Raw genomic sequence first — 19035 nt, 5'->3', positions numbered from 1 at the left:
GGAGCAATTACAAATAAAAGCCCCACTTATGTTGTCTGGAAGAAATAATTATTAGTTGAATGAATCACTTATCTTGCGATAAGTATATTTTGGTTCCTAGATTGAAATATTCATAGATGACTACATTAGTAAAGGTTTGGTATATCCTGATTCTGTGAAGCAATAAGGGATTAATTTCTTATTACTTGCTTCAAATTTCTTCTGGGCTTTTAGAATGTTCGCATTTCGCACTGGAAACTAGATATCTTGTCTTCAAATAAATAAGGAGGTGCTTTTCTTCACCATTGTCAGTATCATTATCAAATCTCATTTATGTACAAACTGGGTCATATCAATGGCATAAAGTCCCTAGTGAGCCCATTGGTTCAAAATGTTGCATTGTTTTTCTTCTACTGCTCCCTAAATAGTGTGCCATGACCAAAATCCAGCATGTCCCCTTCCAAAATTAGTTCATCCTACTCACACACAAATATATTAAAAAGTACAATTCGCTGAAACTGGTTTGGCTCAGTGGATAGAGCGTCGGCCTGTGGACTGAAAGGTCCCAGGTTCGATTCCGGTCAAGGGCATGTACCTGGGTTGCGGGCACATCCCCAGTAGGAGATGTGCAGGAGGCGGCTGATCGATGTTTCTCTCCCATCGATGTTTCTGACTCTCTGTCTCTCTCCCTTCCTCTCTGTATAAAATCAATAAAATATATTTAAAAAAAAAGTACAATTCATTTTTAATATGTCTCATGGAGTGGGGCATACAATTAAAAAGAGAGATATAAAAAGCTATGATATTAAATGTGGCTATATAAGATTACAATTCTTCTTTCTGAAATAAAAAGTTATATCCATTATGCATTTCATTTTATATTGTAAATTTCTATCTATAGCTTGCTTGCTTCAGTATGCATCAGAGTAACAGACATAGGGAAGTATCTTTTCACTTTGTGAATGGTCCACAAATAGAGGAAACATTAGAGAATATTTCCCTGTTAACTGATGAAGCTTTTCTCTGGAGATGCTCATTTGCCCAGAAGTCTTGGCAAGGTGTCATGAGCAGTCAAATATTTTAAATTTAGAAATGTTAAGATGATGGAGCATTTCAGTGCATGATGAAGACTCCAGGAGAGAAGGTACCTGTGTTGGCCACTACACAGAACTGTGTACCTCTTCTACTGTCCAGAACAGAGGTTGCCAACCAGTGGTCAGAGATCTGAAGGGTTGGAGACCGCTGGTATAGAATATGGTGACCCTTCCGAAGCCTAGTAGAATGTTCAATGAAAATTTGGAAATCTTGGCTGATGACTTAGTTTTATAAAATGTGTGTAATATATTGCTTAGGTTTGACCACTTGCAAAAATATTATGAGATATAATATTTTCAGAACTCAACAAAAAAATGCTTACACATTTGTGCATAGCACCATGTGTTCCTTCTCCGCAGATAGGGAAAAATGAGCAGACTTTTCTCGACTTTCTGGGCATTACCGTGGGAACTAATTCAGCTGAACCTACTGCCAGTCAAACAAAAGTAATCACTTAAAAACTCAATGCAATAGGCTTCCCAGAATTCCAGGAAAAGAAAACCCAACTTCTAAAATAATTCCTGAGGTAAACTATGTTGAGGATGCATACTGCCAAATTTTAAAATAGAAACAACAGGCCAGTTTTCTTCTCCCTGCTTTCCTCCTTATGTCTCTTCAAACCACTGAGTGAGTGTACAAAGGAGAGAGAGAGAGAAATCAAGACAAAATAGAAAGACAGTAGGAAAGGCCGAATCCAAGTCAATGCATAGATATACAGCAAGAATTCTTCAATTGTTAAAAAAAAATTGTAGCTAGTTGAATATTTTACAGAACACATTATAAAGCTGAGTTACCATAGGTGAATAAATGAGTATTGTAATAGAATAATATAATAAAAATAATCTGACATTTACTTAAGTTATAAATAAGTATATAAAAATGAGGCCTAAGCTTAAAAAATACACATATTCTAAGTACTACTTCAAAATAGCCAAATTAAATGCTTCTGGGTTTCCCTGGAAGAAAAGGAAACTGGGCAGAGCCCTTGAAGAATAATGGATTCATAGCACAAGGGAATCTAGAGAACTGGACCTGCCCACTTTGGGGAAATGGGAATCCATGATCTAAATATTCAAGAACTAAGAACCACAGATTGTCTCTCATCCTACAATCACCTTCCCCCAGAACTGTCTTGTTGCCCACATCCTGGTGAGCATCATTTATAGTATATTCCATAGGAATGGTGATCATGGGAACTGCACAACGTAACAGAAATGTCTGCCACCCAAAGAAAAATCCAGGAAGAGATGGTTACTATTTGACCCCCTCCCCATGCAAACTTCATTCAAGCACATATTCAACAATCATTTGTGTTGAATTCTCTCAGTTAGGGCTCTTTTAGTTTAAGATATCTGAAAACCCAATTCAAACTGGCATAGTCAAAAGAAAAAATGTATTGTGTTGTTTCATGTAACTGAGGGGGTATATACTCCAGGAGTATACTGGCTTTTAGATAAATAACTGGTGTCATCAGAATCTCTGTGCTTTGACTCCACTTCATGTGTGTTGATTGGTCTCTGACAGTACTTTGTAAATTGTTTAGTTCTGTACACAAATCTCTCAGTCAATATGATCATTTTCTCCTGCCTTTATTAATTCCAAACTAAACATAATCATCTGTGAGAACATTAACTTACTCAATAAGTGAATAAGTAACTTGAGGAATAACAATGACCACACCCTTAAATGAAACAGAGGCAGTTCAGTCTGGATTAGAATTGTGTGGTGGACCTTGAGCACCTGCATTTTCAATAGCTCTCTAGGTGATACTTAGATCCACTGTCACCAAATAGCATGCACATGCAACAAACAGCACTGGAAACTAATTTTAAATCTGTGAAATGTTCAAAGGAATTCAGTATTATTGTGTTATTAAGATGTATCTAAATTATACTGTTGTCAAATCTTTTATTTTGGGGGTGCTAAGAACGTGTGTTTCAGGTTTTCCAAAACACCTAGGACCAACAGAAGTCTCTAAGTTTTACTTAAATTTTATTCTCAAAGCCTATCCCCACATTCCAATAAGTTTTATTCACATATAATTTTAAGACAAAAGCTGGATGAAACTTGAAACCCCTGCTAGAATTGTCACAAATGTTGAGATAGTTTTTTTAAGTGGTAACTTTTTTCCTTCCAGTGTTTTCTTTTTCCCTTCCTTCTATTCAAACAAAGAGGATGCCTAAGAGGAGGGGTAAAACAAGGCAAAAAATCAGAAAAGTCTGAGAATCTTTCTGGGTTTGGTTTTCAAATGTTTAAGAATATACATAGGAAATATCTGGAGTACAGACAAAATAATTGGAAGAAACAGTAGGATTCTACATATATCCCTCTCTACCCATCGCCTACCATCCACACACAAACACTAGAAACAGTTCTCCTCCCTCGTTGATGATAAGAGAATTCGGAAGGTCATACAAGACCCTATGGTATGGACTCCTGGAGAGCAGGCTTAACTGTGGTGGACGTAAGTAGATGAGAACACAGAAAGGCCAGAATCTTCCATCCCTATTTCACTCCAAAACTTGGCACAAAAACAGCAAAAATTTTCCTGAGCCCCATCTACCCACCTCTACCACGACTGGCACAGAAGAGAAAGAGATGAAGGAGCAAAGAGAGCCATGTGGACACCAAGAGGACAATTTTGGACTGTCTTGCCTCAGCTGACTAAAGCTCTTGGTCACTTGACATGTGCTTTCTCCTGGCGGGCAGGGGTGGGGGTAGGGGGGCAGGAACTTGACAAAGATGGACTGTCATTTGAAGAATGCAAGGCCACATGTCTTTTATGACAAAGCTTCTGAAATTATACACAGTCATTACCTCTGAGATTATATTGGTTACACAGGTCAAGCATACTGATTGTGGGAAGGAATTATACAAGATCAAGATTGAAGCCTACCGCAACTTGCTACTTTATAATATTTCCACTAGAGAATAAAGGATGCTTGCCCCAAGTGAGAAAGGGAATACTCTAATTAAATGTCATCCTTCTCAATCATCTCAGACATAAAAGAGGAAGGCAGTTTACTCCACTCTCAAAAAGAAGCAGTGAGTAGGCTGTGTTCTTTGAACTTGACTCGAATGAACTTGCTTTTGTCTGTTTCTCAAGGACTAGGCATCAGGTGGATATGGGAAGATTCATTTTTTGCTTAGATCAAAGAAATAAAAATGAAACCTCATCAGTAAAGCATTGTGAGAAACCACTGGGTGTTAGATCCGATTTTTATTTAATTTTACTTTGAATATAAAATGAAAGGGGTATTGCTATAAAAACTCTTCTGATTTATGTGTTTCTTACAATCCTGAACCTTTCACTTATTGCTTTATGAAAATAGCCAACTAACATAGGACCTGGCAAATAAAATGAAGTTTTTCCTGATCTTTGTTCAAAAATTCTCAGCAGTGACTGGTGTGTACCAATGACTAAGGGAGAATCTGCAGACTCCCATCCCAGAGCCCTGGAATTATATATAAGCCTCCAAAACCTGTTTATGACCCTGGAAAGGTAGGTAGAATACAAAATAGCACTAAGAAAGCATGAGCTAAAATTAAGATGAAGAATGTTATTTCTCTTTCACACATGTCCAAAATACCCATTCCCCAAGTATTTTGATAAAAATTAAACCAGTGCTTGAAGTAGAAGACAAAAATATCACTAATTCTATCTACATAAAACATAACAATTGGGTAACTTAATCCATTTGGTCACTCCATTTAGTCAACTTAATTTTTTAAAAGTCTTCAAAGAAGATTTTAAACAAAATTACATAGTAGTCTAGCCTCTATTAAGAACTGCAATAATAATAAAATATATCTTTTCTAATGCCTAGCACTAAACTAGGCACATTTTTTTTTTCATCTCATTTGTATCCCAGAAAACACTGAGAAATGTGAATTATTCCTTCTAATTTTCAGTTGAAAAATCTAAGAGTCAGAAAAGTTAAATAACTTATCCAAGGACATTTTGTAAAGCCAGGATTGGAATTCCTGACTCCAAAACCTCTGCTGACTACTCTAAGCATACTGTCTCCAATAAAGTGGTCTTTTTTTTTTTTTTTAACACAAGGCAAATTTCAAATACTTTGAGGAAAATATTTACAAAAAAACACACCATAAAACAACGTATGTACAACATAGGAGAAAAAATGAAGCGTCGTTATCAATTCTAACAAGTACTCACTATGTTCAAAGTACTCTAAGATTAAAAAAAAAAATCATACAGCTCCAAAATTGAGCAGTGTGTCATGACAGCAGCAGACAGATGCAACATGACACCTGAAATGAAAAAGTCTTTACCACACATGAACTTTGCAGTCTGAGATGCTGACTGCAAAATTGCTCAGATGTCAGGGGAAAGGTCTGCTCATTAGCGAGTTCACCGGAGAGAAAACCTCACCTGCCTATATTTTACGATATATTCCTCATCTACATTTTATACTGTATGCCATATCATTCTCATCTAGTTGCAACTTCAGAAGAAAAATTTAACTTTGAGAGCTGTGAACATTTGAGCTTGTTAGCTAAGGGTCTCTTTATCCATGTTTTTTAAATAGAGAAACTGAGATGCAGAAATTCACTCTTCCCAAGCCATGCAAATGGAATCTGCCAAAGAATTTTGCCCCATGACTTCAAGTATAGTACTTTATTTGTCCTTGTAAAATAGTCTTATGCACAAAGTTTCCCAATCTTTTGGAAAATAAATCTTTCAGACAAAAAATGTATGTTATGAATATAAAACAATGTGAAGTTTATTACTTTAGTGCACTGAATTTGGAGTAAATAGTAATCCAGTTATCATTATCAAATTACTTTTGTTGTTGTTAATCCTCACTCGAGGATATTTTTTCCATTTATTTATTTTTTTTAGAGAGAGTGGAAGGAAGGGGGGAAAGACAGAAAGAAACATCCATGTGAGAGAGACACATCAATTGGTTGCCTCCTGCACACGCCCCCACTGGGGCCCCGTATCAAACCTGCAACCAGGCGTGCCCTTGACCAGAATCAAACCCGTGACCCTTCAATCTGAGAGCCGAAGCTCTAATCACAGAGTCAAACCGGCTAGGGCTAAAATTACTACTTCATCACTTTATTCTGTGCAGCTGTGTCACTGCTCAGAGATTTTTGAAATGGTTTTTTGCAAATTAGAAGGAAGGAAGGTGGTTGCAGAAAATATTTTGTAAGTGGTTAGAATTCAGTTCTCAGATGACTTCTTTTCAGTACTGCTGCACCTCACCAGCAGCATGCTGGCATCGTGAAAAAACAAAAATAATTATGCAATTATTAAGCTATGTGTTCAGTAGTACTCTTTACTTCCCAAATGGGGAGGAAAAGCATAAAACAGATACTTCATCTTATGTAGATTCTCCAAAGTATGCGAAGACATATAAGAGAATTTACAGCATTAGTGCAGCATGCATCCAAGATTTTCTTGCTCTCGAGGGTCAGATTCACTGTGTAGTTTAAAAGCCAAACTCCTCCCCACAAAATAAGAAAAAGACTGAAATTCCATCTGAAACCCAAAACAGCTTTTCAAAAAGTGAAATTTTTTAAAAGTTAAGTATATTTATATTTCATTTCACTTAGTGTTTTAAAAATACCAAAAGCTGAATTACTACTCAAAAATCCTACCATAAATTTTTTCTTTTTCTAGGACTACAGAAAATATTGAAATCCTTTTTGTAGGATGACTTTCATCAGTTTCAAAGAGACAACAGATATGATTGCTCTTTAAATACTAATCTCGAAAATTCCTCGGTAATTTGAATTTTTTAATCTCTTAGCAAATATGCCACTACCTATACAAATGTGATTTGATTTTATTAGATGTGTCTGAACTTTCAATAGAATCTAGAATAGAAGTAGATAAAGTTTCAATTTCCTTATTTAAAGTGCTTTCTATAATTCTTATATTCAAGAGAGGACTGATGCAAATAGAGCTGAGAGTTACATGGAAACCCTTAACACCAGAGGAAAGAATCCAAGGGTGTGCTTAGTGGTTTTCCCTCAACCACTTTCTTTATGGGTTCATTTCACATTTCACACCTTGGAAAAATTCAGGGTCACTTGAATGAAAGATTTTCCTCCTCATAACTTGAAATAGAGATTGAGGGCTTTGATATTGTCATGGAAATGACTCTCTGTAAATACTGCTCAAAAGCCCATTTCAAGCCAGAATGAGCTAGAACAATGTTTTCTTTTTCTTTTCAAATTTTGAGATTGGAGTATGGATAGAGAGAAGCTCTGGTCAAGATGGTAGGAGATAATAAAAAAAAAAAAAAAAAAGAGTGTGCCTGAGAGAATTCTCACTTATGCTGGCAAATTGTATAGCACAGCTTTATTCAGAAAAGATGCTTGTCTTTTCCCTCGGGTACACAAATACACAACCGGTTGAGAACTGAAGAGAAAAGAGGAAAGATAAGAAAAAAAAAATGGAATGAACCTTATGGTTTATTAGGTTTAAATGTTAAGATCCTTAGTTGTAAAAAGTCGAGTTTCATATGGAAATTATGACACACACAAACAAAAATTCTAGTTTTCAAAATAAGTAATTGATTTTTAAGTAATGTTTCAATAAATATTTAATTACCAAGTTAAATTACTAATTATTTTGGTGTTTGTATCATGTAAAACTTTATTTTCTTCTCAAAAACTGCAAAGAAATAAAACCTTTAGTTCCCTTTAATAAAAAAAAAAATAGAATAGATTAAAGACAGGAAAGTGATAATGAACAATTGTTTTTTTAAAAATATATTTTATTGATTTTTTACAGAGAGGAAGGGAGAGGGATAGAGAGTTAGAAACATCGATGAGAAAGAAACATCGATCAGCTGCCTCCTGCACACTCCCCACTGGGGATGTGCCCACAACCAATGTACATGCCCTTGACAGGAATCGAACCTGGGACCCTTGAGTCCGCAGGCCGACACTCTATCCCCTGAGCCAAACCTGTCAGGGCTGAAGAGTTGTTTTTAAAAATAGCCTCATGCTGAGACTATTAAATTGGATTTCAGGTTTTGTGATCTCAATATTATCTTAATTTCTAGCCTTTCTGGCAATTTAAAAAAAATAAAAACGCAGACAAATATTTTCAGAGAAACAAATTTAGAGAAAAATTCCTGGATTTAAGCTTTCAGGACAATTTAAAGCTAATGATATTGATAACTGGTCCAAAGCACGGTATTTCCAAAGTCACAACACAATCCATATCCTGCCCCTCACTTTAGGGGCTCATTTTTTTATAAAACACTGAAGTGATTCTCTTAATATTTGTTCTTTGAGTCCAGGGAACAGGTGAAGGAAAAAGTCTCTACAGTTGTTCCCAGCATTGATCTATGGGCCCCTCCTTGACCTTTGAAAGGTAATGTCGTTGCTGAATAGGCTTGGGAAATATTTCTGCAGGTCAGCTACCTTATGGCAACTAGAAACTGTCTAAAGAGTACTTAAAGCATCTTAGAATGAAAGATAATGAACTGTCACTATTAAATGTTAACATAAGGAGTTCCATTTTAGAGTAGCCCAGCTTAATGGAAAGAATATCTAAATTAATTTGAATCCTATTACCTTAATTTAGCAGAACTGGGGCAACTCTTGCATTATATGGAAGCAATCCTCCCAGTTGGAGTTGGGTTCTGTTTTTATGTTAAAACTAGAGGCTCAGTGCATAAAATTCGTGCATGGGGGGGGGTCCCCTCAGCCCAGCTTGCACCCTCTCGCAGTCTGGGACCCCTCGCTCCTTACCGCCTGCCTGCTCACTGCTCCGTACTCTTCGGTTTGCTGCTCCTTAGCACTGCTGCGGAGGCCGGAGAGACTCCCACCACTGCCGCTGGGCTTGCCAGCCGTGAGCCTGGCTTCTGGGTGTGGGAGTGCACTGACCACCAGGGGGAAGCTCCTGCATTGAGTGTCTGCCCCCTGGTGGTCAGTGCGCATCATAGCAACCAGTTGTTCGGGTTGTTCCACCATAACGGTCGCTTAGGCTTTTATTATATAGATAAAATCTGGCACTGGCATCTCAGTCTCACTTTGTAATTCAATTGTGTTCACCCCAGTGGAAGAATAGAGCAGTTTGCTATTCAAAGACATGCCTTCAATTACAGGCACATTCATAAATGTTTTAAAAGTGTGCTTTTAACATTAACCAAGGAATTACATAAAATGAACTGAGTATAACTACTATTGAAGATTAATATTTAATACATGGCACCTATAAAGGCAGCATAATTCCATCTTCATCAGGCCTAAGAACAAAACAAAACACCGAGTAACCCACAAAAAAGGACTGACTCTATTTTCCAGATTGGAATAAAAAGAGAGAGGACTTTCCAAAGACATAGAAAGAAGAAGACTAGAATTAGGATTCAGGAAACACTCAAATTCTAGATATTAATGACACTGAGTTAACTCTCTCTGTTTTAAAGGGGATGAGCCCTTTCCCAGAAGTGTCATGCCAATATAGGACTTAGAAAAAGGTGGGAAAATGGGGCCTTTTAAAAAAAGGCTAATCTTATAATGAGCAATAATGAGAATTCCCCTTGTTTGAAAGAATTGAATATATTTTCCAGTGCCAAAGACTTTGAGCTAAATCCAATTAATTAGTGAAGCTTGAAATTAGGGTAAAATCTTACATGTGTATAGTTCTTTAGATTTTATAAAGCTTTTTAAGTAATTCGGTCTGCCTTAGCTATTTATTTTTTTCTCAGTACTTATCAATACCTGATATATTTTGCATTTGTCTAATTATTTATCTTTCTTCTATCGTCAAAACCAAAGCTCCATAAGAGCAGGGACTTGTCTGCATTGTTCACTTCTATGGTATATCCCCAGGACTCAGAACAGTGCTTGCTGCATGGTAGACGATAGATATCTCTTAAATGAAAAAATAAGGTAAATAAATGAACAAATACTATTTCATTTGAGTCTGAAACCCCTGGGGAAAAGTCAGACATGCATTCCTCACCTTCTTTACAGAAGAGAAAACCAACACCTCAAAACACCAAATTAATTATGACAGCATAAACAGTTAACTGGGGTCAGGGCCATGAGTAAAACAATCTAGTTCCTAATTCCAGGTCCCTTCTAGCATTACTTTGCTTACTTGTGCAAAGGAACTAGACTAGGGTAGTCAAAGATTTACTGCCATCAGAATCAGTCTATTTTCACTTTCCATGGAGAATGATGAAAGAGAAAAAGAAATTAATAAGTTCATGTCCTTCTCTAAAGCTATAGCTGTTGACCTTTCTCTGCTTCCTTTTCCATTTAATCACTTTCCTAAATTAAGCTGCCCTGCTAACATGTTTGTTGTCTCATCATCCATTCTGTGTTTTGTTTTGTTTTTCTTTCTGGTATCTTCTATCCTATGTAATTAGCATGGCCTACAGATATCATATATAGAGCCCCTTTTACACAACACTAGGCATTTGGGACCAAGATGCTGCAGATCTAACAGGCTCCAATATTTAGAATGAGACATAATGTACTGTTACTATTAAATGGCCCCTTCTAAATATGGCTGAAGAGAAAGGGTGGGGGACACACAGATATTTTGGTAATCAGGTTCCTGTCATTGAAAATGCTGATCAGGTCATGATAACAAATTCTTTCTGAACCTGATCTGCGGTTACTAACATTTTGTGAAGTAATTTAAGAAAGAAACTAAGTAAACGTAAGTTACTTGTTAGACTTATGACACTGGACAAGCAAAATATATGATGGGCCTCTGCACATATACTAAGACAAATGGGAGCTTCAGCAGAGTAACTTAGGACAGGGATATTTCTCAGGACATATATTTTTTATCCTCACCCAAGAATCTGTTGTGTGTTTTTTAATTGGTGACAGGGAGGGAGGGAGGGAGGAAAGGAAGGAGGGAAATGAGAGAAACATTGATCAACTAACTCCTGAACATGCCCTGACTGGGGATTGAACCTGCAACCTAGTTATGTGCCCTGACCAGAATTGAACCCACAACCTTTTGGTATATGGTACAATGTTCCAACAAACTGAGCTACCCAGCCAGGGTAGGATTTTTTAAAACTGTTGAAATGGTGTATGCTGTGTCAAGCTTTATTCTGGACAAGATAGGAATGGTGCTAAGGCTATATTCATCAGCAAAGATGAACCACAAAGTTCAAACAGCAGAATAATCCCTGCCAAAGTGTCATAGAGGTGGGAAGGACAGGAAGTTTGGATCCCTCTTAAGAGTGGAACCAAGTACCCACAGTTGGGAAGAAGCTCCGAGTACTGGCATCTCCAGATGATTCAAAAAACCTAAGTCCTATCTGTATGTGCCTGGATATAAGGCAGAGAACTGCTTTACATTTGAGCCTTTATTAAGTGTCTCAAACACTATTTTGGACAAATTTTGTTTGGAGAAGACCAATTAGCCCACACAGACCTCAATCAATGTTCATTTTAGTGCATGATGCCACAGTGGGCATCATAGCGACCAGTTGTTCCAGTCGTTATGGTGTTCCGGTCGCTGGCTTTTTATATATATACATATTGAATGTTAACTGCAATTGAAATTTTTTAAAAAGAAGTACATACTTCCAGTTATAAAATAAGTCATGGGGATGTAATGTACAGTATAGGGAAGCCTATATAATAAAAGCCCAGTGACCATTACAACGTAACGACCAGACTGACCAATGACCAGATGACTAACCGGTAACTATAATGAGCACTGACCCAGACCTTGATGTCAGTGCCCTAACAGCCCCAAATCCCATTCACCTGCACCCCGGACCCTGACAGGAAGGAGGAGGGAGCCGGATACCCACACCCCAGACCCTGACAGCAGGGAGGCGGGAGCCTCATTCCTCGCGGAATTGGCCATTGGTCAGCTTGCCGTCCACGCCTCGACAGCCCAGATTCCCATTCACTCACACCCCAGACCCTGACAGCAGAGAGGTGGAGGCAGGAGCCAGATACCTGCACCCTGGACACTGACAGCAGGGAGGCGGGAGCCCCATTCTTTGTGGAATCAGCCGTTGGTCAGCTTGCCGTCCACGCCCTGACAGCCCAGATTCCCATTCACCCACACCCTGGACCCTGACAGGAGGGAGAAGAGAGCCAGATATTCAGATACCCGAATTCCCTTTCAATGTGCACAAATTTGTGCACCAGGCCACTAGTATATTCAATAATCTATACTAATGAAAGGGTAATATGCTAATTAGACCAGACATCTTCTGGACATCCTTCTGGACAAAGCTACGGTGGAGGAGGCCAAGGCAGAGGCAGTTAGTGGCAACCAGGCTGGCAGGGGATGGCAGTTAGGGGCTACCAGGTTAGCAGGGGAAGGCAGTTGGGGGCGACTGGGCTGCAGGGGAGGGAGGGCAGTTAGGGGTGACCATGTTGGCAGTGGAGGGCAGTTGGGTGATCGGGCTGGCAGGGGAGCAGCTAGGCATCGATCAGGCTGGCAGGGGAGTGGTTAGGGGATGATCAGGCTGGCAGACAGAAACGGTTAGGGGCAATCAGGCAGGCAGGCGAGCGGTTGGGAGCCAGCAGTCCCAGATTGTGAGAGGGATGTCCAACTGCCAGTTTAGGCCTGATCCCACAGGGCCTCTAGTACGTATATGAGTAGATTTATTAAAGGAATTGGCTTACGTGATTATGGAGACTGTAAAGTTCCACAGTGTGCCATCTGCAAGCTGGAGAACTAGGATGCTGGCAGTGTATTTAGTCTGAGTTCAAAGGCCTGAGAACCAGGAACACTTCTCCAAGTGCCGGAGAAGATGGATATCTCAGCTCAAGCAGATAGAGTGAATGTGTCCTTTCTCCATCTCTTTGTTCTATTCAGACCCTCAAAGGATTAGGTGATGCCCACCCACACTGTTGACGTCCACCACACTGTTACCAATTCAAATGCTAATCTCTTCTGGAGACACCCTCACAAACATACCCACAAATAATGTTTAGCCAGCAATCTGGGCATCCCTCTGCCCAAATAATTTGACATATAAAATTAACAATCATAATCTCCCTACTACACAGTTGCTTTTCTGGAGGAATCCATTCCATGTGGTCTTATGTGGCTGTTTTGGGCCCTATTCCCTTCCACACCACAGCGATGAGCACAAGACTAGGTCTGGCCACACATCCTACCAGAGAGACTGATTAACTGACAAATGGATATGAGATTCAGGAGAGGCCTATCAGAGAACTGCCAGGAGTTTTCTGCTAGGCCTACATGAGAAGATGTTCTTTTTTTATGAACAAAGCTAATACAATGTGTACTGGGCTGTGTGGCAAAGGTTATTACTTGTTTTCCAATATCTGTTCTCTCCTTGTTCCACAGTAATAATTGGTCTTATAAAGTATATAGAATAAATCCTACATTTTCTAGCCTTCCTTGTAGCTACCTATGGCCCTGTCAAAATAAGGTACTTAAGTGAAAATGTCATGTGAGAGCGTTCAGAAATCTTTAAGAGACAGGTGCTTTGTACCCTTCATCATTATATTTCTCCTTCTGCTTGTAATATAAATGTTATGATTGGAGCCCCATCTTGGACCAGGAGCAATGCCCTGACTCCAGGGATGGCAGTTCAGACAACTGTGAGAATGAGTGCCTGAAGATTTCATGGGACATAATTTTACCAGCCCTGTATTGTTTACAAGACCCAGATGTGAGAGAGAAATAAACCATGTTGTTTAAGTATTTTTATAAATTTTATTTTCTGTTACTTCCAGAAGTAATTAAATGCTAATTAATCTTAGTTAATTCAGGCTGCCTTCATCAGCATGTCTACCATATACGGGCAGAGAGAATGCCTAAGAGTGAAGACAATACAGAGGAAAGTAGAACACAAAGAAAAGATAGAATTCTTTTGATATAATTTGATAACTGAATCTAGCTATGCCTGAAGCCACACTACCTTCAATTTTTCAGTTATATAAGCAAACCTATTTACTTTTTTGCTTAAGAGATTTTAAGCTGAGTTTCTGTCATTTACAGAAATCCAGATAAATCTATCATTCTTGAGGAAGTATGCTCTTAACTTGTATGACACTATTTTGACCAATTATGGGCTGTGGAATTGGAAGTAGTAATTAATTTATATAGATCTCTAGGTTCTCAAGGGACAGAAATCTACACTGACATCTAGATTACATTATCATACTCATTATTTCTTTACCAGGCATGTTGTTTTTATTATTTTAAAATTTTACATGGGACTCAAACTAAGACATTTCCCTGGAAAATGGTACTTTAGGAAGATTTACCTGGCTTCAAAGTACAGGAAGGACCGAAAGGATTTTGAAGGGTGGGACTGGATGCAGGAGACTAGTTATGGGTAAGAATTGAGTTAATGGGAGCCTAGCAGCAGAGTGAATAAATAAAATGGAAGAAAAGTTAAGAAAAACACTTCAGTCTTTAGCTTTAACTTTTACTCTGTACTACTGATACTTATACAGCTGTTCATACGGAAAATAACATAATTAATTAATAGTTCAATAATAAACTTTCACATACCATAACTGTAAACCTACTTTTGCCTCATCTTGTATTAATAAAGTGCTTTACCATGTATGACATATGCTATCTCATTTGACAACTAACAATAATTCTTTGGAGAAGGCCAAGAAGGGAACTAGGTTCATCATTTTACAGAAGTGGAAACTGACACTTAGTGGTTCTGAGTCCTGCCCGAAGTCACATGGGTGTGAGAGCAGGGGTCAGAATCCAGATTTTTCTGATTGGCAGTTCAGTCTAGATGAACTGAGTTTCTCTGCACACAGAGAGCCACCTATAAACAAAGTTTCCTTTTCAGCAGCTTCATTCAGTTTTGTTTATGAATTCTACCTAATTGTTCATTGTTTTCTTCTTACTCATGACCTCTCTTGAGCAGTGATGTGAGCTAAAAGACAGAACTTCATCCTGAATGAATCATCTTTATAGTGCAGTATTGGCACCAAGGACAGTGTGTGTGCACCAAGGGAAGAGAGAGCAGCTACCAAACAATGACAACAATCCTAACCTGAGTCCCAAGGAACAAATTTATGTTACATTTTCAAATCTTTTCCTCTGCTCAGTGCCTTCTCCAACATGAAATCACCTCTCATTCATTATTGTACCAGTAACCCTGACAATTTTAATAATTTACCATTTCAAGGAGACATGGGAAGAAAAGGAAATTGCTTTTAGACAGTGTCTTATTCAAGCAAACGGAAATGGTTTCTGAACCACAGAAAACAAATAAAGTTGCCTCTACTTGGACCTTCACTAGTGTTTGCCTGTTGTCTGGCACTAAAAGATGTGCTTTTAAAATAACAGTGCAGTGTGTGCCTGGAGCTTCTGAAGGTTTGTGGGGCTATCTAAACTCTAGAAGAAGAGGATATTGACTATGTCTGGGACCACTACGCTCGGACGAACTCCCAAATGTTGGGTGTGAAACCTCATGCTAATATCTTTCCATACAGCAAAATGAAATGCCAAAACCTTAATTATCAGCTCAGTTTTCACAACTTCCAAAGAACCATATTTTATTATTGCTCAAAATGTAACTAACACTAGCATACTATGTATAGAGCCATCATGTACCTTTGTAATATTGATGTTTGGCACTCTGGTGACATTGTAAAGCAGTGGTTCTCAACCTTCCTAATGCCACGACCCTTTAATACAGTTCCTCATGTTGTGGTGACCCCCAATTTCATTGTTACAAATTGAACATAATTAAAGCATAGTGATTAATCACAAAAACAGTATGTAATTATATATGTGTTTTCTGATGGTCTTAGGCAACCCCTGTGAAAGGGTCGTTCGACTCCCAAAGGGTTGCGACCCACAGGTTGAGAACCGCTGTTGTAAAGCATTCTAAAGAATTACACAACTTCTGTTATCATGTCATTGACTTACCTTTCATCCTTTGCTTGTGAATTAAAAAATGCATAGTTTGGAATTCTGTGGGGTCCTGCTGAATTCCTTAGGACGATGGTCAAACATTGCTAACTGGTTAGGCTTTTCCATAATGTTATTCTTGGGCATGAAAAGGCGTATCTTTTTAATAAAGGAAAGTTGGCAAGTGAATGTCTTGCAGTACAGTCCTGGTTTGGCACAAAATTTGAGGCACCAGGGACACAAACATCTCATCTTCAGATTCTTACCTGGCAAAGATGCAAGAGGACACATTTCCCTGGTGATGCTCAGCAATTTGGAGCATCACAGTGGGTCTCAGGTCTTTTCACTGACCTTCTCCCAGATGGTAGACATCCAAAGTAAAGCAATGTGACCTGGCAAACACAGGATACTGGAGCAGAGTGTGTGATTTCTTCCATTCCTATGGAGATACTCATTTGGCTGGAAATCTACTCCAGGGACAAAGTGTTTCCAGATCTTTGGCAAAAAAAAAAAAAGAAAAAGAAAAAGAAATGCCCTCTTTTCAATTTTCTCTGTTTCAAAGAAGTAGAATGCTGACAAGAAAATATGAGTATCATCTATACTTTTGCTATAGCAGTAATAGCCATATAGATTTTAGTATTTATATAATAATGTTAACAGTGGCTACTTATAAGATTATTGCAATAATATAATATTCATTTTTTCCTAATCTATAGAATATTCAATAGTAAATAAAACATATATGCATATGTGTATATGTACATAAACAAAGTTAAGACAAGTCACATATTGGGAGAAGACATTTGCAAAGCATATAATTGCTAAACTATTCATAATATAGATGGAATTCCTACAAATACTAGAAAAGTGAAAAATATTCAATAGAAAAAAACAAGTAAATAATCAGGAAACTTGTAGAGGAGGACATCTCTATGACAAGTAAGTATCAGAAAAGAGGAGCAAACTTATTAGGATGAATTAAAACAATGATAAATCATTACACACATGGGAATTGGGAAAAAACAATATAAAAGCTTATAACACCAGTTGTTGGAGAGAATTCAGAGAAAGAGAATTTATATATTGCTTGTGGGACAACAAACTGTTACAACTACTTTTAAGAGCAATACTCAGAAAAGCTAAAAAATATATAGCATAGTAATCAAACGTTTAGGCATACCTTTCAGGCCTAGAGAAATTATTGTACCTTTGACCAAGGAGGACTATACAAAGATGTCCTTTCCTAACTATTTGAAACAGGGGGACATGGACAAAAAACCAAAGGCCCATAAATTAGGAATGGATGAGTAGACAGTGGTGTATTTACACAATAGGATACTATGCAGCTGTTGAATGAACTGAATGAATCTGCAGGGATAAATTTCAGAAATATTACTGAAGAGATGGGACCAACTTAAAGTTGCAAATGGTACATATAATTTCCCATATGTGAAATTTTAAAGCACAATATAATATTATGTATGTTCTTTGGCATATACATATAGAGTAAAAGTCTGAAAACTTTCAAGGGAATGCTTCCCAACAAATTCAGGATAGTGGTGACTCTTCAAGGGAGAGCAGAAGGGATGGGAAAGAGATGGGGAAGAATAGTAATAGGTACACTCACAATACTTGGTTACAAACTCCCAAATAAAAATGATCTGAAGCAAATACATAGAAGGCTGACTTTTGTTAAATCTAGATAGGTGTACATGGATATCTGTTTTCTATATGTTTAAATATTTACCAACAGGGATACAGAGGGTTATGTGCCAGCTGACCATCAGAAGGCCAGGCCTGTTTCTGGTTTCCACTAAAGACAGTTGCATGCTCTGACCAAATCCCTTAACATGCTTTAATCTCAGTTCCCTTACTTGTAAATGGAAGATAAAAGCATTTTGCTCACCCTGTTTCAGTATCTGGAAGATGACTAAATAAAATAACACATGTAAAAAGCCACTTTGAAAACTATTAAGAGATACACCATTTAATAAAAATTATTGCTGTTTCCATGTTGACATGTTAAAAAAAATGACTATACATAGTCATGTTACTCCAGGTAACCGATATCAACATATTGTATTTATTTACTTTGGGTTTTACTAGTACCTTGCCATTTTGACTCTACAAAATCATACTAGTCATCTCATCCCTTTCTAGAGGCTTGACAAGGAGAGGGAGAAAAACTAAGTCCCAACATTCCTCCTAACTCTATCTGCTAAATACTCTAAGGACTTAGAGTTAAAGTACAAAGATCTGCCAGCAACCACTGGGAGAAAAACACATTGCATGTAAAAATCCTGTTTTAGGAAATGTCAGTTTAGTATAGAAGACCACTAATAATGGAACACAATGCATGCTTCTATTTAGAGCTTTAAATTTTTTATTTTAAATAATAGCATTGGAGAGGAATGTAAAGTGAAGGGAGAATAAATGGACCTTTTGCATATGTACTCTCCTTAGTTGTACTCTCCTTAATAAATAATCTCTGCTCAAAAACATTTCTTGGATAGAAGCAATTAAGGCTGAGGCTCTATCCTCTCTCCACTAATTAATTACAGCAAATGAGACTATAATGTGCATCGTAACAACTTAATAAGCTGGGCCAAACTATCTTAGCTTCTGCTAGAATTGCTGGGCTATTTAAACTAGGTAATATCTGGACATAAATAGCTTTTGAATTACCTGTGTCCTTCAAAATAAACTCTATGTCTTGAGCAGATGAGCCATTTATGTGGAATGGATGAAAGCAAAGAATGGCATACTAGAGGTGAGTACAAGGAAAGGAGAGGGAGGCTAGGCAAACATGACAGCTTACACAAACTATTATCTATGATAATAAAAGCATAATATGCTAATTAGACCGGTCAGCCTAATGACCTTCCGGACATCATTCTGGACGTCCTTCTGGACGAAGCCGAAGTGACAGGAGCCGAAGCAGAGGTGGTTAGGGGCAATCAGGCAGGCAGGCGAGCTGTTAGGGGTGATCAGGCAGGCAGGCGAGTGGTTCGGGGCGATCAGGCAGGCAGGCAGAGTGGTTAGGGGTGATGAGGCAGGCAGGCAAGTGGTTAGGGGCAATCAGGCAGGCAGGCAGAGGGGTTAGGGCTGATCAGGCAGGCAGGCGA

The sequence above is a fragment of the Myotis myotis genome, unplaced genomic scaffold (assembly GCF_014108235.1).
Source record: "Myotis myotis isolate mMyoMyo1 unplaced genomic scaffold, mMyoMyo1.p scaffold_m19_p_5, whole genome shotgun sequence".
Classification (NCBI taxonomy): Eukaryota; Metazoa; Chordata; class Mammalia; order Chiroptera; family Vespertilionidae; genus Myotis; species Myotis myotis.
This window is presented reverse-complemented; position numbering follows the sequence as displayed.